Here is a 7061-nt window from a genome sequence, read left to right as displayed (position 1 = left end):
CACATACCAAGCTCAATAAAAATACTGTACATAAATAAAATTAAGAGTAATATGAAATATATTGTCCCATCTTTATTATTTGTTTAATCAAGCATAATTTCTTCTTCAACTATACCAAAGATACATATTTTTTCATGTACATTTATTTCTTCATCTAAATATTAAAATCCGGGCAAGATTTTATTCCTTTTTGTAATATCTTTATGGACGAGTTAATTATCAAACTTATTTCTGTTAATCTGTTAATTTAATTGTTCACCAAATTTGAGCGTTTTTTAACGTATGATTTTTAAGTTTACATTTTTTTCACAAATATTTCAATTAAGGTTAAGATTTTTTTTGTTCTTTTAAAAGAGCAAAAACATTATAGGTCAAGTAACAAATTTTTATTTGTCCACATCATTCGATGGTTTGGCTGGGCGAGTGGTAAACATCATAGTCGATTAGTAGTTTAGCGATGAGTAGCATATGATTTTACCTACAATAGATAAAAATTTATTTTAATTCTCTGAAATAAGATTATTGAACGTTATTTCACTTATATTTAATACTGTGATATGAAATAAATAATGTAAATTATTTAAATCATTGCCGAAAAATTCTGAAATCAATGTTAATATATTGATGTATTAATACAGTGGTTTTAATATTTCTTGTACAGTTTAACAACGTTTGATTATATTTATGGTCGCTTTTATTTTCTAGATTTACCCCCATTGCAAAAATCGTGACAACCCCAAAAAAAAAACTTGAATGAGCATTAATACTAGTTTACCAAGTATTGAATAAATACTGCAACAAATATTGGATATTAATTATATTAATAATTAATTAGAAATATTAAAACTAAAAGCATTTACTGTGTCAATGTAAGACTTACATATCCTTTATTTTAGTGAATTTAATTAGTAAGGAGATCCTGAAGTTAAACAATTGAAACCTATAATTACTTAAAAGAAAAGACATTCACTTCTACTTCGGAGAAATGGATATAATGTTCTTTCAAGTTATCTATATACATTACATGTCAGTTTGTCAGAAAGCAAAATTTTTAGCCCAAGTGGCAGACTAGTAGAACATTGTTTAGAGAAAAACAGCAGTATTACTGTTAGATTTGACCTTAATAATAATATTACAAGAATAGCCATAGATAATAATAATATTAGCCTATTTCTTTGAAGAAAAGCATAAATTATCAGATAGAATCTGTTACCTGTAAAATATTTAATGATCTTGGAAGTCTTTATATTAAATTAGCCCTCTCAATGAATAGGTTATGTGAAATAGCTTAATATACTGTTTGATATAATGGTTCAGGTGATGATAATATTTCATCTACTAAACTAGAAGTTCAAGCTTCAATTTACTACTAGGTATGGCAGTTTTTCATAATTATTACCCCTTTGCTAATTTAAGGATCATAAACAAAACTGTTTATGTCTTTTTTCCTTATTTATTGTTTTATAACTGTAAACATTTTTGTGTAGTAGCCTGTCAGTAAATGGTTTTTCATGTTTTGTCATATATGAGTACTGTTTCGTTAATAAATTGATTTATTGACAATTAGTGCAGTTAAAGTTAAGTAAATTTAATTGTACATTGTGGAATACATCCAAAATAGCAGAGCAGATGGTGGCGAGCAACAGTGAACAAAAAGTGTTATTTCATTAATATCTAAAACTTACAAAATATAAGACAATTACATCAACACCACTGTATTCATTCATAGTCATCCATCATAGCAATCAGTACAAAGTCATCCACAAGAAAACTTAACAGTTTTGTAGTAAAAAGACTCACTTTTGACATACTGTCAAAAGTATTATGAAGTAGGTAAACTGATTCCATTGTCTTCTGCATACAGTGTGACATACACTGTTGACATACAGGAAACAGTGACATACTGCACACTGTTTCCTCTCCCAAAGATTGCAGATAAAAGACATCTCGATTCCTCCCCGAGGGGAGAAGATCCCACCTCGTAGCGTGTCCGGTCGCTACACCACCCCCCCTCCGTTCCTAGCCAGTAGTGGCTTTAACGGAGGACATCTTCTCGCCCTCAAACTGATTGCGCACCAAAGCTTTCAGTCCAGGCCCCGCAGAGATGCCACCGATGCAGATGCCTCGAGGGACATCTGCATTGGTAAAGTTCACCCCGAGATAGTTTTACGTGTTTATGCCTTCAGAAAGAAGACAACAGACACCTGCAGGTACCACGTCGCCCTCAGGAACTAAGCTAGAAGCCTAACCACGGAATGAAGACCCCGTGCCTGGTCCTAACTATTAAAGAGCCAATTACTGAATGTCTCAGATCCGTACTAACAGCCTCTATAACAAACTCCCACTAAAGTTTTACACAGCGAAATTTAGACCTAGTTCCCTTAAGAACCCCACTTATTACTCAAAGTGAGTTTCTATCTGACTCCGCTCCGGTCCGCCCGGGAGAGGAGAATAAACGCCTACTCCCGGACAGCTCCATCGCGGAGTCCCGCGTGACATTCACCATCTTTCGCAAACCGCCGCCAAGACGCCCCTGCATACCACCAAAGCAGCACCCAGAGACACCCCGCCGACAGCATCGTTAGCTCATAAATGCCCCCGTCGGAGCGCGATCGCACCCCCCGGGCAAGGATAACCATGCCCGTTGGCAGCGGCCGCAACTCCGCCGACAGCGTAATTCAATACAAGACACCAAATACATCTAACCGAGCCACGCTGCCTTAAGCGCCTACCAGTCAACTGCCCAGGCGGTCCCTAGCCACCCAGGTTCCTATCACCTACTAAATCCCTTCGGCAGTCCTGCTCAGGGCGAGGAAGCGAAGGAAGCCAGCAACTATTGTCCACTCTCTACGAGTCCTCCAGTTGACTCGTAGATCCAAAACAGAATTTACTCTCTCGAGTTTCCTAGTAACTCTGGTACGCTCAGCTTCGTACCGGGGACATATGTGTAGGACATGGTCCACGGTGTCATCGACCCTACAGTCCGGACAGAAGCCGGAATTAACCAACCTAAACCTAGCCAATTTATCCCTAAAGGCACCATGTCCAGAGAGGAACTGTGTAGTGTGCCGATTGGGGGATAACCAGCTAACCGCTCGCAACTCTCTAACATTGGGGAATATACCATGCGTATATTGCATATACCATGTACATGCATATACCATGGGAATATACCTGTCAAAGAAGTTTTCCACCTATCTTGCCAAGAGTCGAAACCTTGGTCTTCGATCTCACGCATACGCCCAGAAGTAAGAAGGCCTCCCTTCTTTGCAACATACCGCTGGCTACGTTCCATAGCCGAAATATCCACAGGTTTGATGCCCGCGATCATAGTTACTGCCTCTCGCGAGACAGTCCTGTAACCACCGACAACCGCTAACAAAAGAAGACGCTGGGCTCGTAATAGAATGTCCCTATAGCATTGGTACCGCAAAGATAGCCCAGACGGGCGCAGCGTACAACATAATAGCCTCGCAAACACCTTTGTAAAGAATCCGCATGGTACGGAAATTCAACCCCCAATCGGGATGGACCACTCTACGGACGCCGAAGAAAGCATCAACTGCCTTCTTCGCCACATACTGCAGCTGCTCCTTGAAGAGAAGCCTCTCATCAAGGATAACACCCAGATACTTTTGAAGGGTGACATACCTAATTGAACGACCGTCCATCACAACCCGCGGATGGCGAGTTGCAGTTAGACGGGCCTTCAAAAACATCATAGTGGTTTTCTCCGCACTGAAAACCATCTTATGCTGAAGACTCCACAACCGCAAAACCCTACATGCCTGTGCCGCTCTGAGCTCAATCTCAGCACGCGAACCACCCTCAACCAGCAGCAGTCCATATTCGGCATAAGCCACAACGCGACAGCCACCGGGCAAATTTAGCCGCATGAGAAAGTCAAACTAGATGGTCCAGACGAGTGGACCTAATACACTGCCCTGTGGACATCCTTTTGACAGGGTCTTTCCTACTTGCGAACTGCCGTCACGAAGGACAACAGTTCTTTCGCTGAAGTAACTCGAGAGAGTCCTAATTTCATCCTGCGTGCAACCACGCTTCTGCAATTGAAACAAGGCAGAGGGCCACCACAAGTTATTAAATGCCCCGGATATGTCCAAGAAGACACCGAGTACATATTTGCACTCACTGCCTGAGCAGATAAAATACAGTAGAATTTTTTTTTTCTAGTTAATAAGAGGGTCTATGAACTGTCCCTTTTCATGCAAGCCGATTCTTTCAACCAAGCTCTCAAGCCAAAAAACATTAAGGTAAATTTGCACCCCATTTCTATTCTTCCAATTATAATTATTTTGGTCCATTGAAAATCTTCATAGATACAGAACAAAGTTTCTCCATCAGTACATTTCTTCATTGAAGCATCACTTTGTGTATATCTAAAATGTTGCTATCAAATATTACTATCATGTGAGTTAGTAGCTCTTATCTGATAAGCCATATGTGATTAAATTTTTATACTTTTAATGTCTTGATTATTCTGATTCTGTTATGTAGTTTTTTATCTCTGAGCAAATGTGCATCCTGTTTGGTCAATGAAGTGTTTTGTAAAAATGTTTGAAATTTTGCTAAAAATGTTGCTATCATTTTCATGGTAATGAAAATTGTTTAAAATTATTAACTTTCGAAATGAAGCACCTGACCAATTTTATAAACAAAACATTTTCAGTAACTTACTAATAAGTATTTTTAACTGCTACTGTAACCACATTTAGTAACTGGTGCTATTATTCTCACACTGACATTTTGTTGGTTTTTTTTAATTAGGCTTACTTAGAATGTAATAAAACAGTCTGCTGGATTTCAACTTTATATGTTTTAATATTAAATGAAAAATTAACCACCAAAACACAGTAAATAGGTAAGTTAAACTTAACACATTAATTCCAAGAATAAATTTTCACTGGATCCCACAGCTTCCATTGTTATTAAATTCTATAATTACATTAAAAACATATTTATTTATAAATTTGTTGAAATTATGACTTAATTCTCAAAATCTGATATTGTATAAAGTAGTGTGATTTTTTGTGAAATTTGGTTGTTTGAATGAAGTTTTTTGTTGTTCATTTTCAGTACAACTTGAAAATTTGTTTTTTTTTTGTTGCTTTTTATGATGATAAGACAAGAAAATTTATTTGTTATGCTTGTATTGTGGTCTATTTGTTTATATATCTTAATACTTTTAACATTGCATTTGAATAACATGGTATCATAAACATATCTATTTCAATATAATTGTATTGTATAATGGGTATCACATTTACTAAAATAATTACATCGGAATTAAAAATTCTGTAACATAATACTTATGTTTAGATTCATTATCCACTTCTGTAAAATTATACAACTTCTAAAATATCTACATTGTAATAAATATAACTTTTTAAGATAATTGCATTCATCAAGTACACTTCGTGGGTATTTAAATAATAATTAAAGTACTTCTAACATTTTGTAGTTGGGAAATAAATATCTAACATAATATTAATTTTTCATGTTTATGGACCAATCCAAGCATTTACTAGATCATGTATCCAAATGAAACAAATCTACTAAATACCTGACTGGATTATTGTTGAAAGGAATTTTTTGTAATTATGAATAGATAATTTTCAGATATTTCATAATTATTTTTATTCAATTAGCTCAAAAAATTAAAAAAATAAAAACTTTTTGTCAAATTTAATAATTCATTTGTTTTTAATTACTAACCAAGAAATATTGCACCAAAGTTTGGTAGTAACAAACTACCAAAAAATAAAGTTCGAATCTCCACTTAAAATTTACAATATTACTAATAGTTAATTAGGCATATCAACCAAATTGTAGAAGAGAAGTAATCATACTAAACAGAAATTGGAAAAATATTTTTAAAACATAATTATGTGCTTTTATTATGTATATTTACTGGAATAATGTATTTCATAATACCCAGACATCAGTCGTGTAAAATTTGTATAACACATCCTACGATTTCTTTACATAATATGTTTATTTCATTTGACAAATCGTATCACCTAGGTGTATACCGTAACTGTCACAAAAATCTACAATTATGGTTCTTTGTGTTTTATATTTAGTAACTTGGTGTGAACGTCATCAACGCCCGGCTAGCTCAGTCGGTAGAGCATGAGACTCTTAATCTCAGGGTCGTGGGTTCGAGCCCCACGTTGGGCGGAGTTTTTTTTCTTGCAGCCTAATATTAACACTTCTAATTTCCTGCAACAGAAATAAAATATAATAATACTACCCCTTTACAATCTTTTATACAATTACACAAACATTGCTTATAAATTATTTGTTTTTTCACAAGAAGTTAGATACAGCAGTCGCATAACAAATACATATTTTTATAAAATTATTGATCTATTAGAAATCAGTTTTTAATCAGCAAATATTTGAATAAGGTCTGTATTGGCCATTAATTATTGTCAGTAACTGAAATTTTAATTAACATCAATTTCATAATATTGAATTATTTTTATTAGCCGATTATTTTGAAATTTTTTTTACGTTTAGTAACTTTGTGTGTTTACCTTACACTATTTCATGTGTTTGCATTTTAAATAATTAATAAGGTCTTTGATTATATTTATTGTTTATATTTTAATAATTGTGTAGTCTGTGATGCTGCTCTGATCAATTTTAGTATGATTTTTCTAGATCTATCCAGGTAAATGATGGGGAAATTTCTTTTTTTTATCCATGGAGTATCATATCTACCCATTCCTGACATGAAATTTATTATTAGAATACATGATTTATTTATTTATATACCAATCTATTTTACACATATTTTAATTTTACTAAATTGATTTCTTTTCTTTGTCATGTGAATTACCTTTTTATATGGATCAGTTTATTTTATAATTTTTCTAAAATAATCATTAAATTAAATTTTTCCTTCATCAATATATCCTTTACATATGTTTAGAACTCCCTGACTTATGTAAATTACTTATGTAAACTCCTTGTATCTTTTACTATAAAAATAATCCTTCACACTCATTTGTGTTATTTAATATAAAATCTGTTGT

General features: G+C 34.1%; 1 non-coding gene across 1 annotated transcript; it reads left to right on the top strand.

Moving 5' to 3' along the window:
- The first annotated feature begins 6128 nt into the window (after positions 1 to 6128).
- Positions 6129 to 6201, top strand: TRNAK-CUU (transfer RNA lysine (anticodon CUU)). Its single transcript has one exon. It is a non-coding gene; the product is annotated as a tRNA-Lys (tRNA).
- Positions 6202 to 7061: the final 860 nt, after the last annotated feature.

Source organism: Lycorma delicatula, chromosome 6 (genome assembly GCF_047948215.1).
Source record: "Lycorma delicatula isolate Av1 chromosome 6, ASM4794821v1, whole genome shotgun sequence".
Classification (NCBI taxonomy): Eukaryota; Metazoa; Arthropoda; class Insecta; order Hemiptera; family Fulgoridae; genus Lycorma; species Lycorma delicatula.
The sequence above is the reverse complement of the archived record's forward strand: the minus strand, read 5'-3'. Positions and strand labels throughout refer to the sequence as shown.